Below are 17426 nucleotides of genomic sequence, written 5' to 3' on the forward strand. Positions count from 1 at the left end.
AGTACTCATGTTTTCCTTTGGTAGTTGCTTTATTGTCAACTACCCATGAGAAGGTCATCAAGCGGCTGGATGATATCTTTGCAGCGTTGGGTATCCCCCACGTTTCTCAAATCTAACAATGGTCTGCTGTACAATAGCAAATTAATTCAGGGAGTTTCATGACAGACTAAATGTCAAGCATCAAAAGAGCACACCTCTGAGGCCCCAAGCTAATGGTGTTGTGGAATGATTCATGGACACTCAAGTGGGTAATTCTGTGAGCATCGATGAAGGGAATCAATTTAAACCAGGCCCTGTGTCAAGCCCTTCGTCCCTATCTTTCAACTCCTCACTCCACAACTGGCGAGAGTCTTGCCGCCCTGTTAATTTGGTAGAGCCATGAGACCACACTGCCCCAGTGGACCCATCCTTGAATGCGGATTTGGTTCATGTCACAAGCACTTCTCCAAAGTACCAGATAAAAGCATTTACCAGCAGTCGTCTATGAGATCAGGAAACATTTTTTGATGAAGGTGACTGGGTCCTGGTGAAGCGGAAAACAGACACTCCATTTACTGTTGATCCTTTCAGGGTTGTGTCGTGCAAAGGGCATATGGTGAAAGTGCTGTGTCCCGGGAAGGCCATCATACGGGACTCGTCACACTTAAGCACCTACCTCAACAGTCATCAGCTCCTGCAATCATGAATGAAGCCACCCCGCCTGATACTCAAAATCAAACCTGTGCCATCGGTGGAAATCGGAGTGCATCTCAAGTATCTTCTACCACTTGATCTGGTCAACTAGTGCGAGTGCCTCAACGACTTATTGAAAAAATATGATGTGACTATTATTTTCTTATTATTAGACTCTGTGCCATAGGACCCATGCAGTTCTGGGTGGACTCAATACACAATTATGTAACTTGCTATGAAATGTTAAGGCGTGGTTATTTACGGTTATGATGTAATGAGAAAGCATTGTGTGGTGTATGCTGAGGATAAAAGACGTACAATCCAGAGTACCTTTTGTAGCGAATTCCTTTGCATGCTCCCCGTGCTCCCCTGGCTGAGGAGTACGCTACAAGAAACATACCCCTAATCCAGCAGGGGTTTCTGCAAAGAAATGTCCCTGAACACAATGCAAGGTTCACTTAGTGCATGGAGACAATTTCTCCACTTCTAGTTTTGACGTTAGCCAATGACTTTTGATTTTACCAAAATTATATAATATACGTGCCTTAAACCACCCTCATCTATTGGTCTGTCATTGTGTCCGTCATTTTTTTCTGCCCACCACAGCTGAACACATGGGGCAGCGCACTTCAGCCATTGGCTAACTTTACTGTCTGTGTCAGCATACTACTTGCTCACAAAGAGCACATCCATACACACATTTACCCCTCAGTACTGGTGACTGCTGCGGCTAAGTGTGTTGTGTGAATCCCCAAAAAGATTTTTGCTTTTAGCTACTGTCTTCAAAACCGATGACAAAGCAAGGATTGACGAAGCCAAAAGTGTGTCTGCCAACGCCATCTATTGGCTTTGACATTGCTTGTTCACGTTTGCGACCACATGCCTTTCTTGAACATTGTGAAGAAGAAGAAACAACGCTCGGAAGTTACTCCGCGGGCAGCTGCTGACAAGCAGATCCCAAGGTGGAACCGATGGAGGCTCTGCCCACGCAGATTCAGCAGCCCCCCCCCCCCCCCCCCCCCCCGTCTCTAAATGAGAAGTGGTACCACATGCGCAAGATGCTAATGAAGGGGTAAACCAAGTAGTAGAAAACGGGGTTTTCACTTTTCATCGATGTTTTCGGCGATGCTGACAAGCGCAGAGACTCTGCAGTGGGCCTGTTCAAACGAGTCATTTCGCTGGAAACCTCTGCGGCTCACTCGACCCCAGGCTGCATGATGCGTCAGGGAGAGATTTTCTGAAGGGCGGGAACAGTTCTCAGAGCATTTTTCAACTTGATTTGTTGTCAGGGTGCTCAGCCCCTGGCACAACCACACCTAATAGAAACAATGTGAACAAATGGAGAACAGACCGCATAGGTGCAATGTGTTTTCACACACTGCTCCTAAAGGGAATTACATTTCAATGTATGTTTCCAACTTTACTGCGCTACCTCAAATGGCGGGCACTAATGCCTTGTGCAGCTGTCAAAAATAATGAGGCGCGAAATTTGTATTTTTTTTTTTACCGTTTTCTTTTATCCTTTACCATCACAGCCAGTACGTAGCGTTTGGTGGTAATTACCACACGTCTTACAGTTTTTTGTGGGTATATTTCAGCAGGTCAGAACTCGCACATAATGAAATTTACCTGGTGCAGATGTGTGAAAAATGGCGGCATATATGGAACTTGGTACAGTAAGCACAGAGCTGCATGTCAGTCCCCATTTTCTAAGTGAAAACGTGAAAGAGGAGGTTACTACCCCCGTAAATCCCTTAGCCCCCCATTAATCCGCTGGGTTCAGGGACACCTTAAGGATTTTTGGGGCCTTGGGCCAAACATATTTTGGCGCCCCCTGCACTAAACAGATTTGAATTGATGACCTAGTTTAAGTTCTTTCCTGCCCTCTTTGGCCAGGTCACTGATTGCACCTGCGCACTCATCCATATTCTGAATGTGTTTGCATCTAATATTCAAGGATAGTGACAATATTGTAACACAGCAGCAGCTCACTAATATTATTGCAAATAATCTTTGTGACCCTCTCCCATTTTTCATATGTCAGGTCCTGTTTTGTTCTAAAAGAAAGTTTTCACTGAATGTGGCATGAAACAAGTCTGTCATAGGCTCTCACACATCACCCACACTTAAAATAAATTAAAGGGAAACGGTATTTAAAACAATTTGTTGAATAATTAATAAAGGTTATAGACTCTCTGCAGAACATAGCTGGCTGTATCAAGGTGCTTCCTGAAAGGCTGGGGCCTTGGGTCAGAGCCCCTTTGCCATGCCTTAAAAAGTCTCTGGCTGGGTGAGATAAATACCTTCCCTGATTCCACCCCACGTATAACCGGGGCCTAAGAGTTTGATTACCTGTGGCAAAGCCAGGGGCAGCCAATCCATATGGGTATGGTAGTCCGTCAATTAAAGCATCAAGTTAAATGAGGCGCCCAACTGGATGGAAAGAAGCATATAATAAAAAAAGCTAGCCTCTCAAAAAGTTTTGCTTTTACTAAAGGATTTACTGGTAGATTCATCAACGGAAAATCGGCTTGCGAAGGGCCAGATTCTGAGAATCTGGCCCTTTGCGAGCGCAATTTTTGCATTTGGGATTCATCATCCCAAATGTAAAAATCGCTATTATAGAATTCGCAAATTTGCGAGGAATTGCATTTAAGGAATCTCTATTTGAGATTCCTTAAATGCAATTTATGAAACATTTAAAAATTGCGAATTCGCAATTTTGGGCCGCTATTTACCGCGAAATCAAACCTCGTGGTAAATAGCGGAAACTTAGAAAAATGCACTTAAGTACATTTTTCTAAATTGTATGTTACACACACACATGTCCTTGGGACATGTGTGTGCGTAACACCAGCATCCAATATCATTTCAGGGGTGCTTCAGGGTGTCCTTTGGACACCCCTGCACCCTTGAAATCGCAAACTCAACATGCGAATCGCTAATGGCGATTCGCACATTGATATGTCTTCCCATTCATTCCTATGGGCCTTTAGGCCCATAGGAATGAATGGGGAGTTATTCCTTATTTGCGATTAGCAATTAGCTAATCGCAAATAAGGAAGATGTAGAAATCGCTATGAATTTTGCGATTTCTACATGCATCCCGTTTTGCAAGTCTTTAATAGCGATTCCTTAATAATCGCTAGTAAGGACTCGCAAAAGAGGAGCATGATGAATCTGGGGGTAAGTTGCTGTATGGTAGTCTATGTCTACCCCTAGTCACAACTACTCTATTACTCCTTCAATTTGATGGCCTATCCAACAGGCGCAGACCTTTTAGTCTTCACTCATATGTTGAAGCACACCATAAAGCAAACTATACAACTGCTAATTTTAAGGTGTCCTGTTTTTTTACCACTATTAAACGTTCATTCTTGAAGATATCCTGACTCCACCTTACTTTCAGTCAGCAAGAGGTGAGATAATCTATGTGAGGCTGGCCCAGTTCTCCCTCCAAATTTAGTCTTAGACTTGCCACACTGATCAGTGGCTTCATGAAGTTCTCTTTAGCACAAGCTGTTAGTAGCAGGGGAAGTGTCCAGGTATCCCTTGTAACAGCCAAGGACTTACATGCAACATAAGTAAAGAAATAGAAACAATTATGACATTCGTAATAACACTAAATTGTGAAATTTTCTAATAATCATAAAATACTAAACAGCTTTTCGATAAACAGTCCTAGAATCAAATGTGCTCAACAAAATAAGAACGGTGTGTGTAGGTCAGATAGAAAAATGAGTGAAGTACCACTTTCTAAGAATGTAATGTTTTGTATGGGATCATTAACTGATTTGGAGCAGCCAAAATAGTATATGATGGCAGTTTCTGTACACTCTGGTCCTTTTGCACTTTATAGTGTGTCCTTAGGGTTTCTAGAGCTGTCACCGAGTGATTTGTACGCTCAATGAATAGGTCACTTGTTATGTATTCTGTTATATACTTGTATAGGGACAACACTAGTATGTAGTTCCAAATTCCAGAGGTTTCTTTGGTTGAAATTTGTATTGCACATATATAATGCAATTTCCATAAAAAATGGAAAATAAATCACACATGGGTATTACATATTTTCAATATGATCTCACATTTGAGTCCATGGATGTTATAATAATACCCATAGTTAAACATGCAGTGCCGTATTCACATCTTTTTATGCTTGCCGTGAATTCACAGAAAGGTGTCTGGTGGGTGCCATCCTATATACTTTCTCGGAGAACTTCTTCTTGAGTTTGGAGTTCTCTGCACCTGTAAATCCCACTCAAGGAGTGGAAAAGTGGGAGTGGCAGAGTTTTGGAAGCTTGTGAATGCCAGCATACATGGATATTTATTGGTATTTACAAACTCCTCTCATTTTCCATCCCGTCCTGTAGAGGATCACATTTTTAATCAGGCCACGGTCTAATGTAAGTCGCTTTCCAGGGTAGTAAAGGCAATGGATAGTCACCAGATTTGGTGGAGGTACAAGGGAATTCATTTCTACACAGGGAAAAACAATGTCCTGGTGGAAAAAAAAACACAAAATGTGCGTTAGCATTGGGGGTCCTAGTCCCACTCTCCAGAGTTCTCCACTATGGAGAACTCTGCAGAGTGAAAATATGATCCTGCCTGTCACAAGACCTAAACAGTAATTTGCAAGGAAATCTACAAATGTAAACAACATTACCACCCCCACTTCACTGCTCATGCTCTTCCAGACATGGCCATGCCCAGCACCTTGTCCTTCAGCTACTGCTTTGCCATGTGGGTACTGGCTACACTTGCTTTTTGTAGAGGACATTGTCTGAGGTCAGGTGGTTTGCAATGAACACCTGGCCTATTGCTATTTTTTAGTAGGGCTATGTCTAGTAGGCATGGGCATAGGGCATAAAAATATGCCCAAGACATCTCCACTGCACTGTGACAGTTTGAAAAATGTGCTCGGTGCCAGCCTTGCTGCAGCTCTATTAAAAAAAAATCTGCAGAAGAAAGAGTTTACAATAAAATGCATGTTATCAGATGTTTGTAACTTTCTCATCTTGCACATGCTCAAAATTAGGTTAGTATTCTTGGTGACTGAAGCAATAGATGTGCCGTACTCCTTGTTGACCGCAAATATACAGAAACTTGATCCAGGCCAAAATGGTGGCCAATGAGATCTTGGCTTGAGTTGGCAATTAAAGTGTTCTGTGTTACAAAGTAAATATACATGCTCCTGTCTTCATAGAAAACACTAATTTAAATGTTAGATATATGCTGTGATAAAGAGGTATGTACAATTCCGAAAGGCAAACTTGATCAAACAAATCTTTAAAATGCGCCATAGCCGTATGGAAAGTATAATAAAAGCCAGTAGGAGATCTACAGATGTTACAGTATTGGGCCCCGATTTAAAGTTTGACGGACATGTTACACTGCCGCGAAGTGGCGGAGCACCCCGCCCACCAAACTTACAGTCCACCCACTCAATTTAAAGTCAGGCAGACTGTCATGTTTCTAACGCTGGATCCCTGGTTGGCTCCACCAGGAGAAACCCTTTACTGACAGCCACTACATAGTTTTTGGTCAATAAACCTTTTTAGTAAACCAATATACCTGTTCATGCAAGTGGCATTTTAAATCTGTTCGTTTGGAAATCACTATTTATAAGTAGTAGCCCGAGTTTTGGGACCATTGTCAATCTCCACCCCCAGTACCGCTTTCAATGTAGGGTGAACCACTTTCCAAAAGAGTTGTAATTTGCTATATTGCTTTATGAAGTCCCATTTTGATTAAACCATTTTGGGCATTCTGAAAAGCTAACCTATCCGTATGTAAGTGCGGTTTAGAGGGCCATCATATGTCATTTTTCCCAGATCCCTGTCCCATGCCTTTCAGAGTTTAGCAAAAGATCCATAACATTTCCAGAACTGTTCTCTTGCGTTTGCCCAATCACTTTTGTGACAGGTCAGCAGTATTTTGGTCAAACAGTATGTCTGTGGTGGAGTCAAACAATAGAGAGCAAGGTGAAAGATAGTTATGAGGTTACTAAAACACATGGCCCCCTGAAGAACAACATATTATTAAGACCTGAGCATGTATCAGGTGTATTCAATAGTGCTGCTCGTGCTTTTACTTCTTATAAGATGCAGGATTTCAGACATTTCCATCTGGAATCAGCAGCCAAAGCCTCACCATTCCAATAATATGTTTGAATCTATGTGCTAAGTCATCCCAGAAATGGTTTCTGCAATCCTAGCCCCTAGCATGAAGAGTTGTGTCTTTAATTAATGAACAGGACAAGAGTAGGATGTTACCTTCCTTAATTTTTGCAGTTGTTGCGGGATGAAGAAAGGTCCCCAGCTCACTCCTGCTGGCATGTGCCAGTGTCTCGGGCCCAAGGATTTTCTGACAGCTTTCACATTCAGATGGCTTTAAAGAGATTGCAACGGTTGGAGCATAAATAATAGACATCTGAAGGTTTTTTAAAAGGAGAAGCTTAGCAAAGTAATTAGTTGCCTTACCTTTCTTTAGTTTCTCCAGTATATGGCGGTTTTATTCAAGACAGCTTTCTGTTTAGCTTTCTACAGGGCTTTTAGAATAGAAGAATTATTTGCAAAATACCGAACAACCTAAGCTGTGCCTTCCTCCTTTCCAATGTCCATTGTCTAGAGTGCCAGACACTATTACTCTGCCTACCTCTAAAACAGACAAGATAGGTAGAGAAGATCACATGGTACTGGGAAGGATGGAGTGTCACACGGTCTGCCCAATTCGCTCTAAAAGACTTACTTTGGGGCTACTCGAACTGTCAGGCAGCTACTTTGCTTGTGAATGCGAATTGTGTCAGGCTGTCAAAGTTTGGCAGGGTGCTTTCCTGGGCCCTTTCTTTGGTAAGCGTATATGCCATACATTTTACTTCACACTCATTCCAGATTGGGGCCAACATCAGTCCTAAATTGGGGTTGGTGCTATCCAGATCAAGGCTATTGTCAGATGGAAATCAGAAGATTGTAGAAGCAATGAGTGCCCACATCTGATAAGAACGAAGTCTAGGCCTTGGTTTTTTTCTTGCGCTATATCTCAAATTGTGTTTTTCCTTCCTTAATTTTTTGAGTGAATCAGGGTAAATGAAGCTGGTATGTGTCTGGGTCTTTGATCACACGTTCATGCCACTGGCCAGGGGACACTTTTGTGTTATGATCTCTTACACAACGCAAGCAGAAGTGGCTTGAGCATGCAGTGGTTTGGTGTTGGAAGCCTGGGAGTGGGACACCTGAGGATCATCGTAGAGAAGACATTGAACAGTGGGCTTGCGCCGCCTGAGCTGAAGAGCAATTTTTTGTTCTCCACAAGGATGGGTTGCATTTGTCTCCTTTGGTCAACAAAGTTTTTGATCAACTCGTTATATTTTGCACTTCTGCTATTTTCTCCCTTTGAGGTGTTGCCGAATGGCGGTAGCCTTTAACCTGCCTGTGATGGTGAGTCTTGTAGTTTGCACACACCACGTTGCATATGATGTACTCTCACAAACACAGAGGGAGACATGTCTTCATGAGAGTGCAGATTGTTCACCCTACACCCAGGGCCGGACTGGGAACCAAAACCGGCCCCGGCAACTCGGGGGTAGGGGCGGGGCTGGAATGGGGATTGAAGGTGCCACCGAGCTCTTTTCCCGGGCCAATTTTCGGCCGATTTTGGTACAGGGCCGATTTTGCAGCTATGCTGCAGAAACGGCCCTGTAACAAAATCGGCCCCTAGGAGCCCAAAACCGGCTTCCACCCTTGTGGCGCACCGGGGGATTGCCCGGTGCCTGCTATGACCAGTCCGGGCCTACACCAATCCCCTACTTGAAACAAATTGCATTGGTTTTACCCCAGTTGTGGTCCTCGCATGAGTGTTGGTACCAGGGGAATGGAGTGTGGTTTTGCAACTGTTCAGGACCTAGAGCAGAACATTCTCCATCGTTAGCCCACAGAGTGTGGGACGATCAGATCTCTACAAGAAGAATAGGCAAAGGCCTGGATGCCCTGAATCATATCCCAATGAGTATTATTTGGTCCTAGAGATCCAGGTGCATCTCTTGAATGAGGTAGGGCCCTCCTTAAGAGCAGGACCCATCCCTTCATTTGGTGGGCGATATTTTACAAGTTGCACAGATTTGGAGTCCTTATTCCAGCGCGGCTTGACAAAGGAAATGCATGTCCGGGTTAAAGTATATTTTTTTATGTAAATACCTGTCTGTTTGAGCTGTGCTTGAAGGAAGTGCAGAATGTTTAATGAAAACCGCCAATGTTTACTGTGAATATTAATGATTGTTTTCCTCTCACCACAACGTTGTCACGAGCTCACTCTCTTGGCTGTTTGCCACTGTTGAAACTTGCATTCTTCCGTTCTTGCATGTTTTACAAAAAAACTGCGTTGTCGAGACAGACCTGAAAAATATCCTACATCAAAGAGTGGTTTGAGTGATTCCTGGAAAATAAGTGATTGTCAGAAAGTGGACTAGAAATTAATGTCTGCATCAAATGATTGTTTGGCTTTAAGAACTTTTTCATTATTTAAACTTTTGCAAAAAAAAGAAGCCAAGAAACACCATAACACTGTTTTGTGTTCCACTTGTTTTGGTGCCTAACAAAGTCTGTCCATTATTTTGTCTTACAGAAATTATATCATTGGCAATGTTGTTGCTTATCCTTTGAGACACATCACTTGGAATATTGCGTCCTGTGGTAAGTGTTTGCCTTTTGCTAATCTACCTAAAAATATCAAAATAAATCTATGCCTGTTGATGTCAGTGACTCAATACATATAGTAGACATTTAAATGGCTCTGAAAGTTTGATGATATTGCATCATAAGAGACATCACATAAGAATATTTACTGGGTTCTAAGTGTTTTTTATTGGCCTGTTTTCATATTACGACTTCTCTTTAAAAAGGTTGACAATTAGAAATGTAGAGTGATATGATGCTCCCAATTTTTACATTTTGGTGCAGGAAAATCTTCTTTAGATAAAATGCAAAATGTGTACAAAATAAGGACATTCTGAAAAGAAGTAGCATATTCGATGATCCTCTTGATCACTACATGCTGTATCATGACCGGCCATCAATTGTGTGTCTTTTGCTATCGTGATCGATGGCAGATTTTTTGACAAGTGAAAAAAGAAATGTATCCTTCTTGCTGGAAATAAATGTCAATGGATGTATTTTAGAAAAGACATTTAACCGTGAGCCTCTGTAGATATCTTTAAGTATATCTACCATTTCAGTAGTTATGTTTTATGAGATACAAAGAAAGAGCATGTAGAGACTTCCTTTATGCACCTACTCCTAAACTTGAATTTGATTGAATGATGATTGAATTAATTATTTATTTGATTATTTAATCCATGAAGGTACTTTCATAGAGGGACCTCTGAAATCAGTATTGTCTTAAGGAGCGTTATCTTGTCATATGAGTGGTTGCACAAGGTATTCAGAAGGAGCAGGACTGTAGACTATTTTTTTTTAAGCGGAGATTATCTGTCTCTGTGTAGTTGTCAACCAGGAGTGCCTTTTGGAGTGGGGCCCTCAGTCTACAAATAACATACTTCCTTTAGAACGCAGCTTGTTTATGTAGGAAGCTGGCTCCTTATATAGTGGACCAAAATGAGGTATACTGTGTAAAGAGTCCGGGCAACCCTTATTAGTTCACAAAGACAAAATGATCACACTAAATGCTCTCTTTTGTGGAGTGTGGGTGAAACCTTGGGGCACACTTGGCGGGAGGATGGATCTCACCTGTGGAACCATAGTGCCCTCTTACTGGGCGATTTGAGCATGGGTATTCCTGGTGAACCTAACCTTGCTACTTTGGTGTCTGCAGCTGCAGGGGAGAAGTTCCTATACTCCAAGGGAGTTATCTGATGATTTGTGAAGCACTGGCAGCCCATTTAGGAAAAAGACAATATATAGCAAACTAATGATAATTATACCGCCCTTATATCGACCTTATTTCAAATGCTGTGTAGTAAATGATAATAATTCGCTGAGACAGTAATATATCAAAATTATTTGATTATTTTATTTCTATTTATTTATTTTTTGTCTTTTTTGGGGGGAATTCTTTATCATTTTTATCTCACTTGATTTATAAAAAACATATGTAATTCGTATAAGTTAACATTCAATGACATATAATATACATACTGACAAAAACAAAGCAATATCAACAAAAGTGCAAAAAAACGTGCTATACGATATGTTCAGTCGGTGGAAAAGTTTGAAGAAGGCAATGTGGTAGAATGGAACACAGCGCGTTTCGGCCAAAGGGCCTTTGTCAGGTGACCGTCATTCGTATATTACATATAGACTGGTGTACAACAAAAACCTACACAAAAAAAGGTGAAAAAACACATAGAATACAGATATGAATATTTGTAAACCAATGATATATTTTTTTATACTGTCTAAGCATTTACTGCAAGGTCGGAAGATACATCTTCATAACAATTTTGTTTATATGAATCTAGGGTCGGTTGTTTCTCATTTCAAAATGCAACTACATATCTTATATTGAATATGCTAGCAATCAAGTCAGTTTTACTTCATGGTATCTTTTTGAGCTCATTCATTACATTATCGAAAACAGTCATTTGTAACATTTCTTTTGAAACACTCTAAATTGTGTGATCCCTTTCTTGGCCTCATTTATTTTTGAAGGGTAGTAGCCAATGAGCTACTTACCCTTTGAGTCCATAAACCCCCTAGATGACCACGTCCTTTGGGGAGTGGGCATCACCCTGTCCCAGAGTTCCTAATTCCACCACTCACAAGATGATGGAATTCCTATCTGTGTGTTCACTTCAGGCTGCCCACGCTAGAGGTGTGTCCAGAGTGGCAGTGTAACACGCCTGCTGCATATCCAATTTTCTTGCCTATTGTGGTGCCAAATGGACCTTAGGGTAGGGATTGGCATTTTCCAGGTCTAGGGGAAGCCAGGTCGCATATCAAAGGTGTGGTGGGCTCTTTGAAGCTCCTTGCCTTGACATGCTAATTTAGTAGCCATCCTGTTTGGAGGAGGTGTAATCATCTCCTGCCAGACCAGGCATTGTTTCTGACCTCTGACAGTGGGACTCTCACCTCGTAGGGGATTAGAAACTCATATGTGATGGCAGGCTGGACAGGGCTAGTCAGCCAACACACTATAGCACTAGTAGGGTTCAGGGGGTACCTCTGAGGTACTCACCGGGTGCATGTATTAATAAATCCATCTCTGGAATCAGTGTGAGTTTATTATTAAAGGTACTTGATACCAGACACCATAGGTTTCAGTGAAGCTATTATGTAGCTGGCAAACTCATTTTGACCAGTGCCCAGCACATACCTTAGGATGGCTTGCCTGCGCACTTGTAATATCCAGCAAGGGAGCTAGACATTACTGGGGCATGTCTGCTCATGCAGATATATCCTCACATGTGCTATAATATACCCTGCCTTGGTGCTCCAAGGCCTGCTGTAGGGGTGACTTAAATATAGTTCATGTAGTGACTTTGGCATGGCACACATGTGTGTGCCATGTCAGGTTTTCAAACATGATTTGCACCATGTCACTCAGTCTGCTATAGCAGTCTGTGTAAAGTTTGTGTTTGGGTCCCTTAGGGTGGCAAAAGATATGCTGCAGCCCTTAGGGTCCCTCTTGAGTGCCCATACCCTAGGCACCTGGGGTACCATTTACTAGGGTCTTACAGGGGTACTATAGTCCATGGCCAATTGTAGAACAACCAGTCATCACTTTGTTTTATGGAGGAAGCACTGGCACTGAGGTCTGGTTAGCAGGCCTTAGTGCAATGTCCAGAGTCGAAAATCAGCATCTAGTAGCTGAAACTGGGGCAAAAAGTGGTGAGATCCCGTAACAGATGTCCAGTGTCCCACAGTTTTTAATACTAGATATTTAATTCAGTGACATGTTTTTAAAAGCCAGTTGTTCCTGAGAAGATATAAAGTTGCACATGAATGTTTCTTTGGATATCAGTGGGCATTGATTATTTTTATGCAGTTGTGTTCTTATTGACTAGTCAGAATCAGAAGGCATTTTGAAGACTAACAAAGTAGTTGAAGGTAGACTTTATAGCATTCTATATAGACAGTGGGACAATGTATTTATTTTTGTGTGGAATTTTTAAAGTGCAAATCTAGGTACAAAACCGCAGACCTCTATACATAAAATGAGGTGGGCAGTTAATGGATACGTGGCAGAATGTAGAAACTGTGTGTACGTAGGAGAAAGATATCCTAGAAGGGTTGAAAGATTTTTTGTAATACCCTCTTTTTTCCCTCGTGGACATAAAAAGAATACACAGTGGAGTAGCTCCTTCAGTCAGTTGCTTATGATTTAAAACCAGTTTTCTGTTGACTAAGGCATTCACTGACAAAAGTAAAGTCTTGACTGCCAGGATTGAAGATTACATTGGTCCAGTGATAGTTATAAAAATGATCCACCAGAAATACAAAGGTCAACAGAAGCTGTTTGTTACTTTCGAAAAGAACACCATGAAGTTTCCCGGTAGTAGGTTATTATCCTCATGATTACCGTGGTTAGGTATTTAGATTATTTGGCTTTTGACACAGTTGACTCACTACATGAAAAGTAGGCAATGGTAAACTTATGGACAGCTGGAAGAAAAACAATATCAGGGTCTGTATTACTCTTCCCCCAATGGATAACTAAGGCTAAATAGTTAGTATTTCTTTTCAGTAAAACTTCAACTGTGTCACATTGTCACTGATCCAGTGTTTGTGGTACAAATATATATTTTTTTATAATTTCAGAAATACTTAATCCATATTGATCTAGAGAGCATCTCCCTATAGTTATGGGCAGGATTGACCCCAGGGGCAGCCCGGGCGAAAAGCCAGTTCTGCTCTGCCCTGGTCAATAACGATCAGGAAGTGCCCTTCTTGCAAAGAGCTGCAGTCATAAATCAGACCTTTGATATTTGGATGTCCATCAAATTTATTTTGTAAGGTGTTGTGTTTTTCACTGAATTATTTAAGCGCTAGTTTACTTGAATGATGGGAGTGCAGCATATTTTTTGTCGTATAGGAGAAGGCTATATCTTCAGGTTAGTATGGTAACCATGACCGGTAAAAGCTTAGGTTACAGCACATTTATTTGAAAGCTCTTTGAAGTGGATAGCTACATTTGAGGTCACAAAATTATACTTAAAATATAGGGGAAAACAAAAATATGCTGGTACTTTTATTATGTGTCTCTGGTTCCTTCTTTGTTTTGATTGGACTTGTGTGAAATAGTGTTCCTTGATTAGTTTTTGAGCAGTGGTCGAAAACAACTGGAGTTGGGCTATATTTCTGTAATGTTAACACTTTGCCCCTAATGTGCTTCAGAATCAAACACCAGCATGGTTAGTGAAAGAATGGTTTGCCACAGCAGCGAGGTGTATTCTTTATTGAGGCAAGAAAAAAGGTTCTTCAGCCTGTGTTTAAAAAATACAGGATTCTAACTAGGGATATTGGGCTAGAGCTGCTTCATAGTCCTAGATTCCGAGATGTAGCTATTGCCATTGGCCAATCAATATGTGTGTAAAATCATCACGATTCAGTTGGTACTATCTTCCTCTTGGTGTTTAAGATCTAGGTCGGTATGTGTGTGTTTAACCTTAGTAAGGTGATGCTAAGTAGGAAGGTTGTGATAATCTGTTATGCATTTTTCACTTTAGAATTGTGTTGGGGTAACATTTATTGTTTGCTATTGATCAAACACATATTGCACTTAAAAATGCTGATTAGTGCAGAATGAACTGTTTTTCCAGTAGTCAAATTCTTATTATTTTTAGTGAAATATTTAAATCTTTGTGATGGTCTGGGTTGTGGATTGTATTGCGTCTTGGTAGGGAGATATTTTAGTGTTTATATAGTTGTAATTGTATAATTTATAAGTAGGCGTGGCTGAATGATGCAACTTGCATTGTTGTTTTAGGTTACGAAAATTGTCTATTTTTAGGAATTGGAAATGTGTGTAACATTTCTATGAGAATATATTTCTTTCAAATAAAGTATTTCTGAATCTGAGCAGCGAGGTTGTACCACGATTGTAGTGTTCTGTCTTCACAGGTGCACGTCATATAAACAAGGCATATGATATGCAGGTAGAATCTGTGATTCCAGATGTGGTTTTCCTTAGCAGGTATTGATTAGGTAGGTGCAAATTATAACGCAGACTTTAGTTATTGCATAAGTTGTCAGTGATCATTACTAATACATTATATACGGTAGTTATAGTTGTTTGTGGTACTTCATAATGTATACAGTAGCATAAAGAGGCAAACCTTTTACCTAATATGTCACTGCAATATGTTAAATGTATAAGTAAATATGTTGTTTGGCCACATCAAAGGGGGAATGGCTGTAATAGCAATGACCACCACGTAATCAACAGGTGTTTATATTTGACAAATCATGTTCACTAAACCGAACTGTCCCAATCCACCTACCTGCTTTCATCGCTGGGACTCCATGGCAGCCAGTGACCTATGCAATCTTGATCTTAGTCTTTGCCCAGTCATTGTCATGAATAAATATACATGTATAGTGCGATTAAAATGTGTAAATTAAAATCTTTGTAAAAATTATCTAAAAAAGAAACGTAAGAGATTGAAGTAAAAAAAAAGTACTATATGACATACATAATCTAATGATTCTAAGACAGTTGCTTAGTTCATTGTTCTGGTTCGTTTGGGTGCCAATTAATGCAAAGTTAAAATACTTAAAAAGACAGGATGCAAAGTTAAATAACTGTCAATTTGTGCATTGTTCTTTGTGCCTCTTCTCCTTGGTACTAGACTACAGCTCATCAGCCAGGATAGCTTGACTCCAGTGGCATGGAGAGCCTGGGACCCATGTAGATGCATGTTTTCTTTTACTTTTTGTGTCATAGGCTGCCTTGCACTGAAAAATAATTAACCATCGCACCAGATGGCCAATGCCAGGCCTAATACAGTTGCCAGTGGTTGTTTAGCAGTTCATGTAGCCGAAAGGTGAGAGTTTATTTCAAGGTGGTAGACTTGTGTCCCACTCCATTATTTTACTTGATGTTACCTCTTGGGGAAAATTATCAACGTGAATCTCCATTTATTTGTGTTGACCCATCACTATTTTTTATGGGCCAGATTCGTGAAGTCTTTTTTGTAAGTAGGAGTGACTTACTCAAGACTTTGAAGTTGTCTTTCCGCAGTTTTTACTAGTATATCAGACTGACTGAGGTAAAAAATCTTTGTTAACCATGTAAGGAAGAGAAAGTATTTAAACTTAAGTGAATGTTTGCAGTGCATTTGAAAAAAACAAAACGTGGTCACGCTGAAGCCATGTTAGCACTGCATCAGTGATGTAACTTGGCTTATTCTTTACATTGTGCTGGATGTGTGAGCCTGGCATAGCAAAGAAAAGTCTGGTCTCTTATATTGCCAACATACTGCTTTATAAATATTCATGAGGAAGCATTCCTTTTGTGAATCATTTAATCTAGAAGTAAAAGGAAAGATGGAGGGCTACTGGGACATGGACCTACATCCCTTCATTCTCATTTGCAAAATGCCACTACCGTAACTCTTGTATCAAAAGGGGATAAGAGTTGCAGTGCCCTAAAAAGTGAAATAGAACTTTAATAGACCATGAACCGGTCTATGATCGCCCCATGATCTTGGCTATTGTCCACACAATAGAAGCTGTCTCTCCTGCATAGTGTCCACTTTACCTGTCAGCTTCTGTAGCTCTTGTCAACTCAGACGATACCTCGGAGCTGGTATGATGCACAAAAGGGGTCCACCTCCTAATCGTCTCAATTTTGTTTGGTATTATAGCACAGAAGGTTGATCTGATCAAGCGAGGGAAGGAAAGGATGGGGACAGCAGGAAGGGCGACCTGAAATACAAAGAAGATGCAATTAGTACAATGCTCAGCTATGGAAACATACCAGTTCATAAGACCTTGCTATACTATATTTTATGTACCTGTAAAGGAAAAGAAAAGACAATCTTCTATGCTTCATAGAATGATATAATATATTGAGGGCTTCAAGAACAATAGTAGCAACCGTGAATCTGAATACACAAAGATGAAGGTTACTATAACTCTTTAGCGGCTCTCCTGAAGCAACGTCTTGATACTTCAATAAATACCCACCATTACATGTGCCTTTTTGAACATCACTGGGGGTGGCTTCACCAATCCCTACATAGACCCCTGTTATAATAAGGCATGGAATAATAAACATGAATAAGTCATTGCGGAATTAGCATCATAGCGGATATCCGTGATCCATTGTATCCATTAGCATTCCTCAGGCAGTTAATATATCACAGTAACATAATCAAACTTATATCACAAACGCAATTGAACATGCAGTAGTTTATCCTCTTTATCTGTAAGAAATCCTGAAATTACTCTCGCCTTTTCTTAATGGACAAAGTAATGAGCCCTCATGCCGGTTCTCAACCCGGTTTCGTCAAGCATCAACAGTGCATAAAATCAGGCCGTTTCTCAACCCGGCTTCGTCTTCAAAATGTAATAAATGTACTGGTAAATGAGCCGTTTGCCTCATGGAAGGAAATACCAGAATGCACCAAAGTGATCACAAAGGCACCGTAACCTCCACTGACTTCACAGGAGGTGGGAAGCAAGGAAAAAACAAACAAAAATCACTGCATGTCTGCGGCAATAATACTTAGACCAACATCAAGAGTTTCCTTTAGAAATCAGAACCAGTGCCATAGAACCCTACCCGACCAGAGAGAC

General features: G+C 40.8%; 1 protein-coding gene across 3 annotated transcripts in view; it reads left to right on the plus strand.

The window, feature by feature from the left end:
• PPP2R3A (protein phosphatase 2 regulatory subunit B''alpha) overlaps positions 1-17426 on the plus strand; it is a 1213285-nt gene that overhangs the window by 181985 nt on the left and 1013874 nt on the right. For 2 of the 3 annotated variants that reach the window (XM_086943861.1, XM_086943862.1), the window contains exon 2: positions 9295-9362. The gene's annotated coding sequence lies outside the window, so the exon portion shown is untranslated. Of the gene's footprint in view, positions 1-9294; positions 9363-17426 lie in introns of those variants that run through there. The other variant, XM_086943863.1, reaches the window with a different exon arrangement.

Source organism: Lissotriton vulgaris, chromosome 11, assembly GCF_964263255.1.
Source record: "Lissotriton vulgaris chromosome 11, aLisVul1.2, whole genome shotgun sequence".
Lineage (NCBI taxonomy): Eukaryota > Metazoa > Chordata > Amphibia > Caudata > Salamandridae > Lissotriton > Lissotriton vulgaris.